The following is a 21,369-nucleotide window of genomic DNA, read 5'->3' as shown; positions in this document are numbered from 1 at the left end:
ATCTGCAAAATCTTAAAGCGAACTTTTGTACAAAACTACTTTTGTTATACCAAACGAAATAATGTCCAAGGAGTTCGTTTATGTTTATTTTTAGTTTTTCAAGTTTGTTTATTTTTGGTCCTGTGACTCAGGAGTAAATTTTTTATGGAGGGGGGAGGGGCAGGGGAGAGAGAGAATCTTAAGCAGGCTCCACGCCCAGCATGGAGCCCGAGGTGGGGCTTGATCTCACAATCCTGAGATCAGGACCTGAGCTAAAATCAAGAGTCGGACACTAAAATGACTGAGCCATCCGGGCGCCCCCCCCCAAAAATACTTTTTAAACCCTTCTATACTCACTGTTCATGAACTGATTTCCTTTACTTTTCAGAATATTTTTCATTTTGACAAGAAAGAAATAGCATATGAAATGGTGCCATCTTCCTATGATGCCAGTTTTGACGAACTCTTTAAAGAACACTAACCTTTAGAAAGATGTTTATCTACTTGCAAGGAGCATAAACCCCAAGAGATTTTCTGGACTCTTCCCTAATTTGGGAGATTTTTGTCAAATTGCTTGCATATGCTCATGTACTCACACTTAATTAGTCACAATTCTTCTTTAGAAAAAGCTTGTTTTAAAGAGAAGCTCAACAACTGTGATATCTTTGGAACTTATAAATATCTAGTCCAGGATTTCCTTAAGCTTGTCATCTGTTTCCTCATTTCAAAAGTTGAAGCAGTGTTAGGCTGCATTTTTAAAATGTTGGGTTTGTTTTGCCAATACAGGAAAAGCAACACTTCCTAATTTGCTTAGATTCATGCCCACATAATTTGAAATTATATCAGCTCCAGATAAGTACTATGGTAATAGGGGAATTAACAGGTTGAATGTACGCACATACACGTGGATGTCCATGTGTGTCTGTAGTGTGAATGTGTATTAGTAATGTGGTAGAGGATTTTAGAAAATCAGTACGAATGTCAATTCATTTTTTGAACATTTGTGACCAAAAGAGAGACTAAACACACATTTCATTAATTAACTTATTTCCCTTAATAAGTATTTTTCTAATCTTTAAATCCTTGAGTTAGGATTCATTAATAAGTATATTTTTATTAAAGCATGGTATTTCCTAAAATCGTCTTTAAAGATGAGTTACACATTAGTAGAATCTTTTAGATACTAATAGTTGCCTCTCATCATTTATATAAATGTACTAAAAATAATTGTATATATCTAGCTCAAAATTCTATTCTATGTGGAAATTTCCCTTATAAAATCTGTGGTAAGTGGTTAAATAGTTTTTTTGGTGGTTGTTTTTAGAGAGAATGTATGGGAAACATCTAGAACTGTTCTTGGTACAGTTAACTTTTTTGCTTAACAACAGTCTTTAAATGAAATTTTGTCAGTGGATAATCATTAACTTTATTCAAAGATTTACCATGAGGATGTTTTTTCTCCTGATTGTTTATATATTTTACTGATTATGTGAGTAAACATGTTTATTTTTATGAATCTAAACAAAACAAAGTTAAAGTTTACTATAATCTCACCTCTCAGTAATAGTTACTATTAACAATTATGTGTGTGGGTATATATATATTCTAATTAGGTATATGTCTATTTGAGTATATATAAACATTGATATATTTTTATTCTACAGAAATAGATCATATTAACATTTTTAAAAAATATGTCTCAGATATCTTTTCCTGTAAATAAAAATAGATTTTGGGTGAAATAGGCAAAGGGGATTGAAGAGTACACTTATCATGATGAGCACAGAGTAATATATAGAATTGTTGAATCACTATATTGTGTGCCTGAAACTAATATAACAGTGTGTTAACAATACTGGAATTTTAGGGCACCTGGGTGGCTTAGTTGGTTAAGCAACTGCCTTTGGCTCAGGTCATAATCTCAGGGTCGTGGGATGGAGCCCCGCATCGGGCTCCCTGCTCAGCTGGGAGCCTGCCTCTCCCTCTCCCTCTACCTGCTACTCCACCTGCTTGTGCTCTCTCTCTCTGTCAAATAAATAAATAAATAATCTTTAAAAACAAAACAAAACAAAAAACCGATACTGGAATTAAAAAAAAAATTTTATGTTTTTTTTTATTTTTTTATTTTATGCTTTTTAATCCTGCCACGTATTCCATTATATGGTTATACCACAGTTACTTATCCAAACTCCCTGTAAGAGTTATAGTAGAGTATGTCAGGCTGCAATTTCATGGCCAGAGTCTTCAAGGAAGACATTCTTTTCATTCATGCAACAGAGTTTTATTAGAGTCTACTGCTTCAGTGGAGCTTACACTCTAAAAGGAACAGACAAAATAAGCATGTAAGCAAGTGGACAAGATTTTTTTAGAGGATGATAAATGCTAGCCCAAGGCCAGTGTGACTAGGATGCAGTAATTGAGGGGATGAAGTCAGAGAGGTACGCCTCGTGGTCCACGGGAGGAAGCACGAGTATTATTTGCATTTCAGTGGTGAGCTTTGGGAGGGCTCAGACTGGAAAGCTTCAAGGTATTCCTGGCTGCTCATCTGTCTCACTTCTCACACCACTCTCTTCCTGGTCCCTCCTCCCTGGCCACACTGGACTTCTGACTCTTCCTGGAATATGTAAAGCTCTTTTCTGCTTCTGAGTCTTTACATTTCTTTCTTTCTTTTTTTTTTTTTTAAAGATTTTATTTATTTGTCAGAGAGAGAGCACGCACAAGCGGGGGCCAGAGGGAGAAGCAGGCTCCCTGCTGAGTAAGGAGCCCGATGCGGAACTCGATCCCAGAACCCTGGGATCATGACCTGAGCCAAAGTCTGAAGCTTAACGGACTGAGCCACCCAGGCGTCCCGGGTCTTTACATTTCTTATTTGATCAGCCTAGAAACAACAACAACAACAGCAACAAACCAAAGCACTATTCTTCCACGTAATGATGTGGCTCCCTCATTCATATCACTGAGGTCTCTCCTCGTACATCCTATCTAAAAATGCTTCCTCCCTACCCCCACCCCCATCATGATGTCTCCATTCTAATCCCCAGGAACTCTCTATATCTTTCCCTTGCTTGATTTTTCTTTGGAGCATTTACTGCTACCTGACTTTATTTCTTTCTTTACGTGTGTGAATTCTGTCAGCTCCCCTAGACTGTAAATGCCACATAAGGGCATGGATTTTGTCTGCTCTGTACAGCATTGTATCCCCAGTGCCTAGAACATTGTCTGGCACATAGCGGGTAATGTTATTAGTTATCTATTCTATGTAACATATTGCACAAAACTTAGTGGCTTAAAACAATAAGCATTTATCTCACAGTTTCTATGGATCAGGAGGGGCTAAGCTGGGTGGGTGTGGCTCAGGGGCTTCAGCATTGTAGTAAGCGTTCGCCCAGGCTGCGGCAGGAGGGTCTACTTCCAAGCTCTTTCATACGGTTGTTGGTCAGAGGCCTCAGTGCCTTGGTTTCTCCATAGGGCTGCTCTCAACATAGCCAGTTGGAAAGTGATGAGAGAGAGAGATCGAGAGAGCAACTGATTAAGGCGAAAGCCACAGTACCTAGTTATGACCTATTCTGAAGTTGTACACCATCATTTCTCCATCATTCTATTTGCTAAAAACCAGTCAGTAAGCCCAGTCCACACTCAAAGGGAGGGGAACGAAGGTCCATTTCTTAATGGGAGGGGTATTACATAATTTGTGGACATATTTTAAAAACAAACAGAAGGATGTATAACTTGGGTTATATCTTGAAACAATCACTGGCTGCTGTGTGGAGAATGGACTCTGGGGGGCAAAACAGAACCAATGAGACTGATGCTGATTCTAGCCAACATTTATTAATTCATTTTCTGTGCCAGGAACTGGTCGAAGCACTTGACAGCTATTAAGTCACTTAATCCTCAGAACAACCTTATGAGGTCTGCCTCATTCTACTGTCTGCATTTTATAGATGAGGAAGCCGAGGCACAGAGATGTGAAAAAAAACAGCAGTCTAGGTGAAAGATGATCTCATACAACAGCTCTGACCCGGAATATTTCAAATGCCTTTAAGTTCTCCAATTTATGATTCCAACTCATCAAAGTGAGCACAAGGTATTATAGAAATCTCTAAATTAATTGAAGATAATACCACAGTTATGCAAGGTAATATACTCATAAATATGTACTATAGATTTTAAATTTCTGCCAATGATTCTAGAGTAGTCCATGGTCTATCTCTTTTTTTCAGTAATGGAAGTCCATAGTTATGATAAGCGTAAAACCATGAGGTTTAAATTTTATTTTATATGTCTCTGGGGCTAGAAATAACAAATTTACAAACACAGTGACAGTCATGAGTGTATTTATCCTTTTGCAGATCTTAAAAACAAATTTATTTTGTTTTTTCAAATGTTTGGATAAGTATATCTTCAGCCCCAGAACTTAATCTATAATTGCCAAGCAATGGAATCATTTTTTTTTCTGAATTTAGATGGTGTAAATAAGAAATACTATTTTCCTATTATATCAACTATATAATAACTACATTAATAGACCATTATTTTAGGTCATTGTATAATTTGTATTTTAATTAAAATAAGCTATATGTAAGCAGATTAGATTTACCTTTACAGTTTTGAAACATTCTACTGCTTGTCATACGAAGAATGAATGGTCTTCCTTTTTTTTATATAACATATTTTTTCTTAAAGATTTTATTTGTTTATTTGACAGAGAGAGAGAGAACACAAGCAGGGGGAGCAGCAGGCAGAGGGAGAAGCAGGCTCCCTACTAAGCAGGGAGCCCGATGTGGGGCTCGATTCCAGCACCTGGGATCATGACCCAAGCCGAAGGCAGACATTTAACCGACTAAGCCAACCAGGCGCCCCATGAATGTTCTTCCTCATGTTAAATGAAATTCTGTACTCTGCCTGCAGATCAACAATGACCTTTACACTGTTATCCTTAGTGTGTTGATTAAAGAAAGTGTTTGTTTAGCTTTTGTTGCCCATTTCATTTTACTGCAACGTGAACTAATTGTATACTATGCACAGGAAAATATGTCATTTTTCTTTTGCTTTCATAGTTGATTGCTTCCCCCATCATCTCATAGGCCCTTTATGATACCCCCATCATTCTTTTTTTCTTTTGCATTTTTTCTGCAAATATATTTTAACCCTACTAGAAAAGAAAAATTTATTGCTGCATTAATCCCAATAGCAGTTTTATGAATAATGTTTCTTCTATTATTTCAAAGGAGTGAGCAGGTTTCTGCGCCATATGAGAAGCACACTGTGAAGACTGACCGTGCTGGAATAGGGGTCAGTGTTTTAAGAAACAAACAAGATGCACCACAGCATTAATCTCATGGATATCTAATAACATACATAATCATTGGGTTACATAGTAATTTAGACAAATGGGTAGTAAGCAGGTGACACAGATAACTATACTTATATTTAATGAAGGCAAATCAGGCATTTGGGGGGTCAGTTGGGGATAGAGGAAATGTGAACTTTGAGCAGAAATTTCAGTAGATAATAGGTTATTAACCAACTGGAATTCAGACAGTTGGGACTCTAAATTTTCTGGTTGGGGCACAGCCACAGGATAGACTTTGGAATTGAGGGCAAGACAATGAATTTTCTTCTCTCAAGGAAAATTGTCCCTTTCAAAGTGGGACAAAAACTAAAAAGGATGGTCCAGACATGCAGCTGAATGTAGTAAAGGTAAGAAAAGAGGTTTAAGCTTGAGAGTGACTGAATCCTCCTTTCAGGGAAAGAGAAGAGGAGGAAGAAAAGCCGAGAAGGGAAATCATGAGGAAAACCAAATGTTTCTCTTTGTAGCTCAAACCTTCCCCTTCTCTCTCTTACTTCTGGGGCTGATCTCAGAGGGGACGTGGACCGCTCAAAGGGGACAATGTGACCCTGAATATCTTCTCCAAGTAGCCTGAAATTTTACTAATTAGACATTCTTAAACATTTTGATTCACCTAAACTTTACTTCGAGCCTACTATACATCAGGTTAGCATAAGTGATCTCATTTAATCCTTAGCTTCTTTGCAAGGTAGGTGTTCATGGAATTTGAAGATAAGGAAAAAGATTGAGGAAAGTGTGAAATGTGTTCAAAGGCACACATTGACTGAAGAGTCTCCTGATTCTTCCTTGTCCAGTCTCCTTCCACCACTTCCTGGAAGGGTCAAAGGACAAAAAGGAAGGCTGTATCAGCAGGGCTGCTGTGATGAGTGGGGGGATGGGAGGGTATGAGTCACACTGCAGACGTCACAGATTTGTATTTTTATTATGACACTTTCCAGACATATGGCAGAAAATGTGTTGCCCTAACAAAATTGAATATTAGGACAATTTTCTGACAGGTGTAAGCAAAGCCTCATGAAAAGTGCCTTTTCCAATTCCAAAATAGTCTTTGTTTGGTTTATTGGCAGCTTTGGCTATTTTTAAACATAAAATTAAAAAGTATGTTTTAAACAGCATACAGAAGTCCTCCCTTATCCACGGGGGATATGTTCCAAGACCCCCAGTGGATGCCTGAAATCGCAGAGAGTACTGAACCTTATATACATTATGTTTTTTCCTATACACACACAGCTATGATAAAGTTTAATTTATAAATTAAGCACAGTACAAAGATTAGTGACAATAACTAATGATAAAATAGAACAATTATAACAATACACTGTAATAAAAGTTATGCGAAGGTGGTCTCTCTCTTAAAATATTTTATTGTACTGTACTCACCTTTCTTCTTCCTGTGTTGATGTGAGATGATAAAACGCTTACTTGACGAATGAGGTGAGGTGAGTGATGTAAGCGTGACATACGCGTGACATAGCGTCAGGCTATCACTGACCTGATGATACCTCAGAAGGAAGATCATCTGCTTCTGCACTGCAGTTGACTGTGGGTAACAGAAACCAGGGAAAGCAAGATCGTGGATGCTCGGGGACTACTGTACTTTTCCTAAGATTAAACTTGAATTTACTTGGGGAATGATCAAAGACAAGTAATTTTGATGTTAAGGACATCTGGATACAGGGGCGCCTGGGTGGCTCATTCGTTAAGCGTCTGCCTTTGGCTCAGGTCATGATCCCAGGATCCTGGGATCAAGCCCCACATTGGTCTCCCTGCTCCTCGGAATCCTTCTTCTCTCCCACTGCCCCTGCTTGTGTTCCCTCTCTCACTGTGTCTCTCTCTGTCAAATAAATAAATAAAATCTTAAAAAAAAAAAAAAAAAGGATACGAGGTGGGAACAGGAGTGTCACAGGGGGACACTTTGGGCTGCCAGAGCATCATCTGAAGCAGCCTGAAGGGAGTGTCTTTGATCAGCAGAGGGAGGAAACCAGGTATGTAGGGGGAATGTAATATAAGGGGCATCACAAGTAGATAGGAAAAAAGCACCAAGGAAGAGAAAGGAGAGAATCAATCCGAACGTCACAACTTTACCCAGACCGTCTCTGTCGTCTGTTCTGAAAGTCTTAAAGGCATGGCTATTCTCAGGTTGTTCCCCCGCCTCCCCCACAGTAGCAACCTTGGAGCAGCTCCCTATTTTCTGTCACCCAGAATAGCTGGATTGACACAGATGCAGAGTAGATTGTGATGTGATATGAGGACAGACCCTCGCCTAGAGGATTTCTCCTTAAATGCGTGAAATTTCACTAACCCAGAGGACTCTGTTAGCAGGCAGAGTTTTTATTGTAGTTGTAACTGTCATAGTTGTCACATGGCTCTGCATGACTGAACATCCCGCTTTTGTGAGGTGAGCACAGTTTCTTCTGGATGATCCTTGCATGCATCCTTATATATTCTGCTATGGCACATGACCTCAGAAAATAGGGAGGGCAATTTACTACCAGGAGTCAGGCAGTCGATATTGAATATGGAGGGACTGGCTATTTCCTAAGTTCAGATATAAAGGGAGGAAGGAAGGAATTTGGGAACAGATCAAGGAGTTCCTATTCTGGGGCAGTCATTTTGTTGAATCAGATGGGATGACTGAGGCAAGAGGACTGGGTGTGTATGGTCTTGAGTAAGGAAAGAAAGCTGCCTGAGGCTCTGTTCTCACTTACCGGAATCTCTGTTACCTCATCTGTAAAAGGTGGGACCTGACAAGCTTGGATGACTTCTCCATGTACCATTTTAGAGGATTGTAAAATTCTACTTTCCTTTTAGAGCTTAATGTTTGTTATATCCATGATTTGTTGCTGAGACCTGTCAGGAATACAATTTTTTTTTTTTTAAGGTAGGCTCCACAAACACTATGGAGCTTGAACTCAAGACCCCAAGATCAAGAGTAACATGCTCTATTGACTGAGCCTGCCAGGAGCCATAAGAACACATTCTTTAATTTAAACTCTTCCCAAGGGTGATTATAATCTCCTTTATGACTACATGTTTTATAAAAACATTTTCAAACAGTATGGAGTTTCCTCAAAAAGTTGAAAATGGAGTTACCCTATGACCCAACAATTGCACTATTGGGTATTTACCCCAAAGATACAAATGTAGTGATCCGAAGGGGCACCTGCACCCCAATGTTTATAGCAGCAATGTCCACAATAGCCAAACTATGGAAAGAGCCCAGATGTCCATCGACAGATGAATGGATAAAGAAGATGTGGTATATATATACAATGGAATATTATGCATCCATCAAAAGGAATAAAATCTTGCCATTTGCAACGACGTGGATGGAACTAGAGGGTATTATGCTGAGCAAAATAAGTCAATCAGAGAAAGACAATTATTATATGATCTCACTGATATGTGGAATTTGAGAAACAAGGCAGAGGATCATAGGGGAAGGGAGGGAAAAATGAAACAAGACGAAACCAGAAAGGGAGACAAACCATGAGAGGCTCTTAATCTCAGGAAACAAACTGAGGGTTGCTGGAGTGGAGGGAGGGGGGGAGGGATGGGGTGGCTGGGTGATGGACATTGGGGAGGGTATGTGTTGTGGTGAGTGCTGTGTGTTGTGTAAGAATGATGAATCACAGACCTGTACCCCTGAAACAAATAATACATTTTACGTTTTTTTTTTAAAGATTTTTTATTTATTTGTTTGACAGAGAGAGACACAGCGAGAGAGGGAGCACAAGCAGGGGGAGTGGGAGAGGGAGAAGCAGGCTTCCCGCGGAGCAGCGAGCCCTATGCGGGGCTCGATCCCAGGACCCTGGGATCATGACCTGAGCTGAAGGCAGACACTTAACGACTGAGCCACCCAGGTGCCCCACAGTTTATGTTAATAATAATAAAAAATGGTAAAAAAAAAAAAAAAAAAGTAAAAAAAAATTTGAAGAATGCATTTCATGAAAATCTTTGATTTGGGGTAGATGCTTAAGGTCACACAGCTTGGGCACAAATCCAGCTCCATTATTTACTGTGTAACCTTGGACAAGTTTCTTAATCTCTGTGCTTCAGTTCCTTCACCTATAAAATGAGAATAGTAACAGTTATCCTTGAGTTATTAAATAAAAACATTCAGAACAGTGTGTGGCATATGGTAGGACCTAAAAAGTATTTGTGGGATGCATGAATATCACTTAGGAATGGTATGTTCACTCAAAGCTTTTTGGAGGAGGGAACATTTGTCTTACTTTGAAGGACAGGTGGGATCTCAATAAGAGAAGGCACTATTAATGACAGAAATGTTACAAGCATGGAGAAATAAAAGGTATCATTGGCAAGAGAGAAAAGCACATTTTTGTGGGGTCATAAAGCCTATAGGAAAATGGCTAAAAAGGTTTTATGGAGTCCAACTATAATGTGCCTCAATAGCCAAACTAAAAAATATGAACATTTTTAGTAACTGAAACAGTCTGAAGGTTTGTGAGCAGGGACCTGTAAAGATAAAACTTTTTTTTTTAAAAGATTTTATTTATTTATTTGAAAGAGAGAGAAACAGCATGAGAGGGGAGAGGGCCAGAGGGAGAAGCAGGCTCCCTGCTGAGCCGGGAGCCTGATGTGGGACTCGATCCCAGGATTCCGGGATCATGACCTGAGCTGAAGGCAGTTGCTTAACCAACTGAGCTACCTAGGCACCCAGCAGGGACCTGTAAAGATCCAAACAAGATGGATGGACTAAGACACCAAGATACAATGTGCAACACAGGGAATATAGTTAATAATGGTGTAAGAACTTTATATGGTGACATGGTAGCTAGATTTACCAGTTAGCAGTGTATATAAATGTTGAATCATTATGTGGTACACCTGAAACTGATATTGTATATCAACTACACTTCAATTAAAAAAAGTTGGGGCGCCTGGGTGGCTCAGTCGTTAAGCGTCTGCCTTCGGCTCAGGTCATGATCCCAGGGTCCTGGGTTCGAGCCCCACATCGGGCTCCCTGCTCAGCGGGAAGCCTGCTTCTCCCTCTCCCACTCCCCCTGCTTGTGTTCCCTCTCTCGCTGTGTCTCTCTCTGTCAAATAAAATAAAAATAAAAAAATCTTAAAAAAAAAAAAAAAAAAAGTTAAGAAAAGAAGAAAACAAGGTGCATGATTTATTTTACTTGCTTGTTTTGTATTTCCTTGGTTTAAACATTTTTTTCCTCATATAAAACCTATGTTAGTCCAATATTTTGCATTATAAGTACACTTAACTTCCAAGAATGAAATTCAGAGGCTCTGGAGAGAGAGAACAAGGTAAACAGTGTGGGGGCTGGCAGGCCTTTTCACTCTATGAGCTGGTGCCTGTGGGCAATGGATTCAATCAGACCTGAAAGAGAGCCTTACATTTTGGCAAAACCTATGGAAATAATGTGCCAAGGATTATAAGGATTCTCCAGCCATGGAGACATCATTTAGGTTGCATATGAGTGGGTATGTCAGTGTTTTTACCATCTTGGAGGAAGAAATTAAAGACTTAACTGAAAGCTCTAGAAAAACTTTAACAAAGGGTGTGATTGCTAGATTCCATCTTAAGAAGAAGATGAAACTGGAAAAGCCAACAAGTTAAAAGCTTCATAAAATTTCTGAAGTGCTCTAAGAGGTGGAACATGTGAAAAATTGACTTTCCGATTAACTACCAGGAGCAGACCATTTTTTTCTTTTAAGTTTTTTTTTTTTTAAGATTTTCTTTATTTACTTTTCAGAGAGAGAGAGAGGGAGAGAGCACAAGCAGGAAGAGTGGCAGGCAGAGAGAGAAGCAGGCTCCTGGCTGAGCAAGGAGCCTGATGCAGGATTCGATCCCAGGACCTTGGGATCATGACCTGAGCTGAAGGCAGATGCTTAACCGACTGAGCCACCCAGGCATCCCCTAGGAGCAGACCATTTAGATGGACATATTATTTGTACAAGGTTATATACACAAAACAATGCACACTGTACTTTGTGAGCAATTTGGATAATTTTCAAGGATGAATTTTGCCATATGAGATTTTTGCTTTCTGCTGACTGTAATACTGAACTCAGATTCAGATAAGATTTGTGAACTTCCAGATTAAGATGAGATCATTTTTATCTGTTTGAATTTATTATTTATTTATTTATTTTTAAGACAGTGTGTTTTTTAAGATTTATTTATTTATTTGAGAGAGAGAGAGAGAAAGAGAGTGCGTGAGCAAGAGGAGGGGCGGAGGGAGAGAAAGAGAATCCTCAGACTCCTCGCTGAGCACGTAGCCCACCCCGCTGCTCAATCCCAGGACCGTGAGATCATGACCTGAGCTGAAATCAAGAGTGAGAAGCTTAACTGACTGAGCCACCCAGGTGCCCCTGTTTTTTAATTTTTAAAAAGATTTTATTTATTTATTGGAGAGAGAGAGAGAAAGAGCACGACGCGGGGCAGGGGGGGCGGGCGGGAAGAGGGTGAAAGTACAACAAGCAGACTCCTGGCTCAGCAGGCAGCCCAACTCAGGGCTCTATCCCAGGACTCTGGGATCAGGACCTGAGCAGAAGGCAGACGCTTAACCCACTGAGCCACCTCGATGCCCCTATCTGTTTGAATTTAGTGGGAACAGTTTCTTTCTTTCTTTCTTTCTTTCTTTCTTTCTTTCTTTCTTTCTTTCTTTCTTTCTTTCTTTCTTTCTTTCTTTTTTTTTTAAAGATTATTATTTATTTATTTGACACAGAGAGAGAGAGAGCACAAGCAAGGGGAGTGGCAGGCAAGGGAGAGAGAGAAGCAGGCTCCCCACCAAGCAGGGAGCCTGACGCAGGCTCAATCCAGGACCCCGGAATCATGACCTGAGCAGAAGGCAGATGCCCAACCAACTGAGCCACCGACGTGCCCCAGTTTCTTTTTTTTCAAGGAAGAGAAACAGATCTTTGGGCTGCAAAGTTACTTGAGTGGGCCTCTCAGCTATGCAAATGTAGGTAGGAGACACTCCTGAACGTTTTTTCCATTCCAGCTGCCCCTCCCTGAGGCCCAGGTATACAAAACTGAACTCTAGCTGGAGGTAAATTATTTGCATTAGGAGGCCAGGATCTTTGGGAGGGACTAAACAGCAGAAGCCCCCTGCTGGACCCCTCCTGCCTCAGACTTGTAGTTAGGGAGCTCTTTTTGTTTTTGTTTTTTTTAAGATTTTATTTATTTATTTGACAGAGAGATAGTGAGAGCAGGAACACAAGCAGGGGGAGTGGGAGTGGGAGAGGGAGAAGCAGGCTTCCTGCCGAGCAGGGAGCCCGCTGTGGGACTCGATCCCAGGACCCTGGGATCATGACCTGAGCCGAAGGCAGACGCTTAACGACTGAGCCACCCAGGCGCCCTAGGGAGCTCTTTTTGGCTGACTAGGTCCTCCTTACACCCTCCCAAACCCCCAATGGCAGGAAAGGATACCCAGGGTCTGGAGGAAAGCAACAATAAACCCCTAACTTGAGGAAGGAGAGTGTGCTTTGATGCCCCAGGCTCTGTGACAAATTCCAAGGTTTTTCTTTGGAGAAGTATCAGCATCATCTGCTAAGACTGTGGAAGGGCCATTTCTCTCTCTTGACACCTAGATGTGGTACAGTGAGGAACAAGGGCAGTGATGAACACAAGGTAAGTGCAGGAGAACTGGCCTCCTTTGGAAGGAGTAATTTTTGGATTTGGGTGTTGGGGAAAGACCTAAGAGAGAGAGAGGTCTTAGATTTCATGTCTGGGGTGATTTCAAGCAATTGTGACTGCAGTATGAGTTTATGGAGAGTTTCATACTGCTCACACAGAAAATTCATTCTTCCATTTTACAAATACAATTTGATTCTTGAACAACATGGGTTTGAACTGCACGGGTCCACTTATATGTGGATTTTTCTCAATAAATACAGTATAGTACTGTTAATGTATTGCTCTTTTTTGTGATTTTCTTTTTTTTTTCAAATTAATTATTTTTAAAGTAGTAATCTCTACACCCAACGTGGGGCTCAAACTCATGACCCTGAGATCAAGAGTCATATGCTCTACCAACTGAGTCAGGTAGGCGCCCCTGTGATTTTCTTAGCAGTTTCTTTTTTCTAGCTTACTTTTTTTGTAAGAATACACTACGTAATATGTGTAACATACAAAATGTGTGTTCTACCGAGTATGTTATCAGTAAGGCTTCTGGTCAACAGTAGGCTATTAGTAGTTAAGTTTTTGGGGAGTTAAAAGTTATATGCAGATTTTTGACTGCAGTGAGTGAGGGGTCCACACTCCTAACCCTGGAGTTGTTCAAAGTATTTATTGAATTCCTTTGTATGCCAGGCATGATCTACCCTTTGGGGATAGAGCAGCCAACAAAACAGACCAAAAATTCTGCTGCCAGGGAGCTTACCTTTGTGGGGAAGAGGGGACAGAAAAAATCTATACCATAGTACCTTTGATGGCGGTAAGTCCTAAGGATAAAAATAAAAACAGGGAGTTTGGGGCACCTGGCTGGCTCAGTCAGAAGAGCATGTGACTCTTGATCTCAGGGTCATGAATTTGAGACCCACATTGGATGTAGAGATAATAAATAAATAAGTAAATAAGCAAACAAACTAAAAAAACAAAACCAAAAACCCAGGGCATTTATGTGTATGTATAGGTGATTATCACTGAGGAGACATTTGGGTAAGGACCTGAGGAGGAAGAGTGACTAAAGTCCTTGAGTATACAGTAAGGACACAAAAAGTAGGAGGCATGTTCCTTGTGGACCAGTTCTATGCAAGATCTTATAGACCATTTTGGGTCCGTTGTCAGGTTTTTAGCTTTTATTCTGAATGAAATTGGAAGTTATTGGAAGGAACACTTAAACAATACAGAAAAGTGCAAAGAAGAAAATAGATAGCTCCCATACCCAAAGCCAGTGGCTTTTTTGATCATGTCGTGTCCCTCCTTATTCAGTAGCTTCCGTTGCAGGTAGAATAAGGTCGAAAATCCTAATCTGGCCTTTGCTTCTTCCTCTACCTTCATCTGCTTGGATTTATCCTCTCACTCTGACTAAAAACTTTCACTTTCTCAAAATTTCTACTCTCTATTGCCTTTTTTCTACATGGCTTTTGCATATATCTTTTCTTTTGTCTCAAGTATTCTCTGCTTGGGCTACTTTCCACACACCTTTATCTCAACTTTTTTTTTTTTTTTTTTTGAGATTTTATTCGACAGAGAGACACAGGGAGAGAGGGAACACAAGCAGGGGGAGTGGGAGAGGGAGAAGCAGGCTTCCCGCGGAGCAGGGAGCCTGATGTGGGGCTCGATCCCAGAACCCTGGGATCATGACCTGAGCCGAAGGCAGACGCTCAACGACTGAGCCACCCAGGTGCCCCTCAGATCTCAACTTTCATTTACTCATTCAGCCTGTGTAGTGTAGTTGCACACAGTCCCATGCTTCAAGGGCCCCCATGATGGGTTCAATCCTCTACTGTTACCATCTTGAAATCCTTCATGATTTTGAACAAGGCACCCCACCTTTTCATTTTTCAGTGGGCCCCAAATGTAGCTGGTCCTGTTGATCAGCTGCTATGTACCACTGTCTTGGAGTTGGGGACACAATGGTGTCCAAAAAGATATGCTTTCTACTTTTGCAGAGCTTTCAGATTGGTAGTAGAGGTAGGCATGAATCAAACAACAGAAAACAAACAACTGAGGAAACAGAAACTGAGAAAAATGCTACCCATGAAGGATATATGGGGATGTGGATTAGAGAAGTCAGGAGGTTCTTTCTGAGGAAGTAAGCCCTTAGTTAAGTCCTGGAGAGTGAGAAATGATTGAGGTTTTTTATGGCTTCCCCACCTTCTCATTTGATTAGGGTCTACCTTCTCATTGCAGGCTGGGCTCTTTTTTTATAATGCTTATTAATATTATAATTAGTTATTTGTATAATAACCAACTTTCTGGAGAGAGTATAAACTCATAGGGTGTCTCCCTTTTCCTTGTATCCTCAGATTATAGTCCAATGTCTGGTACACAGTATTTAAGTAGTAATTCTGAATGAAAAGATTTTTTTCTAAAGATTTTATTTATTTGAGAGAGCGAGAGCATGCACGAGGGGGGATGGGCATAGGGAGAGTGAGTGGGAGAAGCAGATTCCCCACTGAACAGGGACCCAGAGGCAGGGCTCCATCCCAAGACCCTGGGATCATGACCTGAGCCGAAGGCAGAAGCTTAACCCACTGAGCCACCCAGGCACCCCCTTAATGAAAAGATTATTGAGTTTTTTGGTTATCATCTTTTTACACACAATTAACTTTTTCATATACAATTTAGTAGTCTGCATTTTTAAAAAGAACACTGGAAGTTTTCCATTGTTTTTTCTTACAAACTTCATAAAATGGCTAAGTCAGGGGCTTTGAAAAGCTATCTGGATGTTGGCGTTCCGAATGGATTGGAGAGGTAAGAGATTGCAAGTAAAGAGATTAAGCTAAGAGACAATAGGTATAAAGTGGAGGAGGACTTGAATTTATAGTGTTTATTGACTCATTTAGCAGCATTTACTAAAGACAACTATAAATCAGGCACTGTAAGCGCTGGCAATGCAATTGTTTAAAAAAAAAAAAAAATGAAGACAGAATCCCCTCCTGGAACTTATAGTACAGTGAAGAGCAATGTCAGGGATAGAAAGGAAAAAAAAAAATCCTCCTCCTTTTCAGCTTTTCCATAAATGTAGTAATGCCACAAAATAGGGAGAATTGAAGCCTCTTACTAAAAATGATCCAGAGAAATATTTAGCAAAAGTTCTGGAAATTCGAAGTTCTAGTGGAATAGTTCTCTTGTTTCACTAAGATTTTTTTTTTTATTGTAACTTTCTCCTGTGAATAGTGTTTTTATCCTTTTTTGGTTCTTTTAACTATTGCTTTTTTAAAAAATCAAAAGTAACTAAATACTAAGTAAAAAGGAATGGCTAATATGCTGCTATCTCTCTGAGAGACAGTCATTGTTTTGTTTTTCTATTTTGGAAGCCTTTTCAACTGGTTATCCTCCCTAACTTGAAGAAAACAACTGTCATTCGAAAATACTTCCAACTGCTTCAGGGCGTACTATCCTCTTCTCTTTTTAAAAGGCATTCTCAAAAATACTCCTCTCCATTTAAAAAGCAGCAGGGAATAAATGTGTAGTATTAAATATGCAGCAATTTGCCACTCCCTTTGCCCTCCCCCAGTTACTGCAATAGAAAATGTCTGGGGATAAACACATATGTGGTAGAGTCAAACCTCCTAGTGAAGATGATGAAAGGAACAAAGAAAGGACACTTCCTTAGAGAAAGGTGTTCAGTCCTCCCCTCCCCCCATTAAACATTGATTAAGAACAAAAGGAAATAAGTATTTAAAAAATCAACTCTCAATGATAGGTACTAGAAGGTCAGCGGTTTCTTAGGGAAAAGAAGGGGACAGGGCGTGCAGACCAGGGCTTTGCTGTATAATCTTGGGCAGGTCACATAAGCATCTTTGAAGCCCTGTCCTAGCTTAAGAGTTTGGACCAAGGATCTCTAAGTTTCTTTCATCTCTAAAATTCTATAGTTCCATGATTACGTTGAGATGGGCCATTCTGTTGATTTCCTAGTCTCCAGGAGAGAGGTAACTAGTCTCTGGGAGTGGAACTAACTTGATGGAGAGTTATCAATGCAGAGGTGGGTATAATTCACAATTACGGGGTTTGGGACCTTAGAGATGCTCTTGGAAAATGTGCAAGAAGGCCTTTTCCCCGTTCTTTAACCCGATTTTACAATTCTCTTGACTCTTTGGGATGGGGGAGCGGGAAGGACCTATTTTAGACCTGGACTGTTCACTTGACCAAGCATTTCCCCTTTCCTTATTTTTGGACCCTTAAAAAAACAAACAAAAAAACCCCAAGTCGCCAAGAAACAGATCCTAAAGGGGTGGAAGGGGAAATCGTGATTACGGCATCTCGAAAGGCCTGTAAAATCTCGCTTCCTCATTTTAATCCTTTCTTTGGGGGTTAGGATCTTTTTTTAAATGTGTATTTTTGTCGGAGTGGGCCTAGAGTGAGGTTCAGAACAGCAGAGGGGGCGCTAACGGATGCTGCTTCTGCGGGCGGGCGGGCGGGCCGGCGGGAGGGAGCTCCGGGTCGGGTCCACGCCGGCCGCCAGGCGGGCTCGGAGCTACAAGGGCGCGGCTGCGGGCGGGCCCCGGGGAGGGGCTTCGCGGAGGCGCCGCGGCCCGAGGCGAGCGGGGCCGCCCGGGCTCGGCGCGCAGCGCGGCCCGGCGGGCGGTGGCGCTGCGGAGGCGGCGGCCGAGGCCGGCGGGCGCGGAGGAGGGGCCCGAGACTGGGGCGACCGGCGGCAGCTGGCTCCGTGACGACTGCCGGCAGCGCGGCGGCCTGAGGAGACCGAGCCGCGGGCCCCGGCGTCGCTGCCTCTACTGGCTGTCTCCTTCTCCTCCTCTCGCGGCAGGGGCGTCAGGAATGGGCCCCAGCCGCCGCGGGCCCCGCACCCTGCGCCGCCCGTAGGCCCCAGCAGTCGGAGGCCGGCCGGCCGGCCTCTCGCCACCCCTCGCCCCAGCCCTGTCGTCCCCACCCCAAATCCCCGGGAAGGAAGATGAGGGAGACGGGCCCGGCGCTCAGCAGCCAGAGAAGCAGCAGCAGCAGCAGCAGCAGCGGTCGGGGGAGGGTGTTTCGCCGTTTCCTCTCAGCCGCCAGGACAAGATGGCAGCGGCCGCGGAGAGGGGCTGAGCCCGGGCTGGGTGGTGCCGCCTGCTGAAGCGCCTGGCTCCCTGTCCCCGGCACGGCCCCGCACCCCACTCCGGACATGCTCAGGGCCGCGGCCGCCCGAAGAGGGGAGAGCTCAGGCCTCTAGGAAGGTAAGGGAGGAGGGAGAGGGGCGAGGGGCGCCCCCAGCCCAGGGTGGGGGGACTAGCTTCATTCTCGGGGCCTCCGGGCCCCTCAGCCGGACCCCGGCCGGGCCCAACCCCTCCGGAGCGGCCCGCACCCGTCGCGCGTCCTACATCCCCGGCAGATCCCCTGCGCTCCGGTGCTCCGCGTTTCCGCCGCGGCTCCCCGCCGGGTGGCGGGTCCGGGGGCCGCTCGGGGCCGAAGGCCGCCGGACGCGGGGGCCGCGCGTGGTTGGTGCGAGCGGTGGCGCAGCCTCCGGGAAGCCGCGCTGGGGCCGGCCTGGGCGGCCCCGGCCTTCCCCTGCCAGGGTTGCGCAACGGCTCTTCCCAGCAACCGAAGTTTTGTTTAGTCCCACAGGGGGCCTCTTTCCCCACCGCAACCCTAGGCCGTAGCTACGGAGACCTCTTGTCTTTCATTAAGGGGAGCAAACACAAACACGCGCGCGCACGCACGCAACTTGAGCGCCCCAGCCGATGGCTGCGTCCCTGGCTTTGTGGCCCAGTCACCAGCGTCGCCGAGCGGCCGCTTAGAGGGTGTCAACTCTGGAGACGTGAGTGCGTGTTGATTGTTGGGGAGGAGAAATGTGACCCGCCGCTCCGCGTCCCCTGCCGCGGCGGGAGGAAGGCGTGGCGGCCGCGCGGCGGGGCTGTTGCCGGCTTCTCTCGTTACGGTGGCGGCCGCCCGCTTCCCTTCGTGGGGAACTCTCGGAAAGACTTCGGATGGGAATGTCTGTTTTCCTGTCGGGAGGGAGACGGCTGTTTTAAAATGGTATGTGGCTCTCAGCGAAGCCTGTTTCCCAATCTTATCTAGGCTTGAGGAATTGCGCTAAAGGGTGTGTGCGTAAATTACCTTGGACCTGTTACAGAGTAGTCATAACACGTTCAGTCCTTGAACTGTGTTTTCACAACCTCTTGCTGCCCTGTTAGAATTTATTTTTCCACCTGTCAGGTCGCTGCTTCTAATTATAAGGCTCTTCTGTTAGCAACAGTGAAGTTTTTCAGATTATCGTCAGGTTTACAGGGAAAGCTCATGGTTGATTCTGTTGTCAACTTTGATGTCTCCCTGGTCCTGGGCCGGGAAAGTTAGCTGGTAAACCAGCCTGTGCTTGTGCTTTTGTGTACCTTGTAGTAGTTTGGAGATCGGTTGAATCCCCCCCTCCCCTTTTTAGGGATTTGCTTGTTAGCTGTAGCTTCTGGCGTGGAATCACTTATATTCACACCATTTCAATTTATTTCAAAGTTAATTTCTAGGGGCGGCTGGGTGGCTCAGTCGTTAAGCGTCTGCCTTCGGCTCAGGTCATGATCCCAGGGTCCTGGGATCGAGCCCCGCATCGGGCTCCAGCCCCGCGTCGGGCTCCCTGCTCCGCGGGAAGCCTGCTTCTCCCTCTCCCGCTCCCCCCTGCTTGTGTTCCTGCTCTCGCTCTCTCTCTCTCTGTCAAATAAATCAATAAAATCTTAAAAAAAAAAGTTTTAATTTCTTGGTGCCTTAAAATTTTTAAGAGGTGCCCTTTTTGATCAGATTTTTGTTGAAAACTTTTTGAGCAGGATCGGTGGGCTTTGTTTGTTACCCAGCTAAAACATTTTAATCCTACATTCTCCTTTAATTTTTCAGAAGCTGGGCAAGCCTCACCATATGTTTGATAAGTCTAGATTCTGCTTATGTTTGCAAGTGCAGTGCTAATTTTATACAGTGAGCTATGATAAGGTTTTGATAGGTCATGATTAAACTTAGTATTAAACTTAGTAAACTTATTCAACAAAATAAAACTGACCTTTTTCAAAAAATATTTTTTATAGTTTTATTGGCTGCCTTATGCCTTCATGCCACTTAACAGTAATTGAAATGTAACCAACCAGATAAAGTACTTTTAAATTAAGGTTTTCTTGGTATATTTATGGGTCCATTCATAAAATGTAGACAACTCTTATTTATAAAATACAATGCTCAACCTGTTTGAGGCTTATTTTTCTTTTACTTTTGAAACTTACTTGATTTTAATTTGTGTTAAGGTAGAAGTGTGTTGAAATATTTGAGATTTTGCACATTTCACTGTGGAGTTTTTTTTGTACTTACCGTAAAATTGAATAACAATTTGTTCCTGAAGTTTTTTCTACTCTAGGGAATATATTTTCTAAAAAAGATTTTTTTTGTAGAGAGCCATAGATTAAAACTATGTTTTAAAAAGGTAAGATGAGCTTGAAATCTAGAACAGAACCAGTCATTAAATGTTTCAAATTTATATTTGGACATTGCTGACTACAGTAGCTAAACACACATTAGGCAAGCAGATCATAACGTGGTGAGCCAGTCTTCGTTTATTGTCATAATACCTTTTCCATTGAACTAGTCATTATCTTGCTTATGAACCAGTCATTGGCTTCTGGGCATGGAGTTTTAGAGTCACATAAAAGTAGATGGTTTTTATGAGATAATTCTTCTTGTAAACATGCTTGAAAAGAAGCTTCAGATCATACTATTTTAATTTTTTGGATGTTCTGTCATGGAGCACATAAAATAAGGTGCAAATTACAGAGGTAGGCTACTGTAGCTAGTATGGCAGAGCACTAAGTATTATTTGTTTATTGTAAGATATTGAAAGCTTTTTTTTCCCTTGCAACTTAAAATAGCAACAGCTGTCAAATGAACTTTCTGATTGAGCTTCTGTTTTAAATATTTGGTACATGAACATTGATGGCATTTATAGGTAGGAAAGAGAAAATGTGGATTTCAGAATGCTGAAATACTGTTTCCTAAACTTGTTTCACATCAGTTAAATGGAATACTTGGTTACATGTTAGTTTCCATTGGAGTGTTAGAGTGACTTATTCTGGTGACTTTTGAAGTTAGTTTTCTGTGTTCTCTCTGCAGCGGTTCACCAAAGGTGGTGATATGGTAGATTAGAACTGCGTTATTGGTAGTTAATTAAAAGGCATAAATAATGTAGTTTCCATTGCATTCCATTTATGTTTGAGTTTGGAGATAAAGATGTCATGGCAATATTTAGATTTAAGTGTGTTCTAAGGAACTTTGAAGTTCTCTGTATTGGAAATATCCCTCCAGAGTTATTCTTGCCTCTTAACTATTAGAGGACACAAAATAAGTTGCTATATGATTATATTGTTGCTGCCAAAAGAAATGTTCATGTAAAAATTTCTGGGTTTGCAGCTGTCCTAATTTTCTA

The 21,369-nt window shown here is 42.3% G+C and overlaps 1 protein-coding gene and 1 long non-coding RNA gene across 10 annotated transcripts in view; both read left to right on the top strand.

Annotated features, from left to right (window-relative positions):
• The window catches only part of LOC118545203 (uncharacterized), a 79,277-nt gene extending 74,327 nt beyond the window's left edge, over positions 1–4,950 (top strand). For 3 of the 4 annotated variants that reach the window (XR_013442677.1, XR_013442678.1, XR_013442676.1), the window contains 2 exons: positions 3,924–4,066; positions 4,688–4,950. This is a non-coding gene — a long non-coding RNA (uncharacterized LOC118545203). Of the gene's footprint in view, positions 1–3,923; positions 4,118–4,687 lie in introns of all 4 variants that reach the window. The other variant, XR_004921990.2, reaches the window with a different exon arrangement.
• A 12,622-nt stretch (positions 4,951–17,572) lies between these two features.
• Positions 17,573–21,369, top strand: part of HIPK3 (homeodomain interacting protein kinase 3) — a 93,048-nt gene continuing 89,251 nt past the window's right edge. For 2 of the 6 annotated variants that reach the window (XM_036107269.2, XM_078058227.1), the window contains exon 1: positions 17,573–18,157. The gene's annotated coding sequence lies outside the window, so the exon portion shown is untranslated. Of the gene's footprint in view, positions 18,158–18,598; positions 18,739–18,802; positions 18,957–21,369 lie in introns of those variants that run through there. The other 4 variants (XM_078058232.1, XM_078058231.1, XM_078058229.1 and 1 more) reach the window with 3 other exon arrangements.

Source organism: Halichoerus grypus, chromosome 11, assembly GCF_964656455.1.
Source record: "Halichoerus grypus chromosome 11, mHalGry1.hap1.1, whole genome shotgun sequence".
Classification (NCBI taxonomy): Eukaryota; Metazoa; Chordata; class Mammalia; order Carnivora; family Phocidae; genus Halichoerus; species Halichoerus grypus.
Note: the sequence above shows the minus strand (reverse complement) of the source record. Positions and strands in the feature narration are given on the sequence as shown.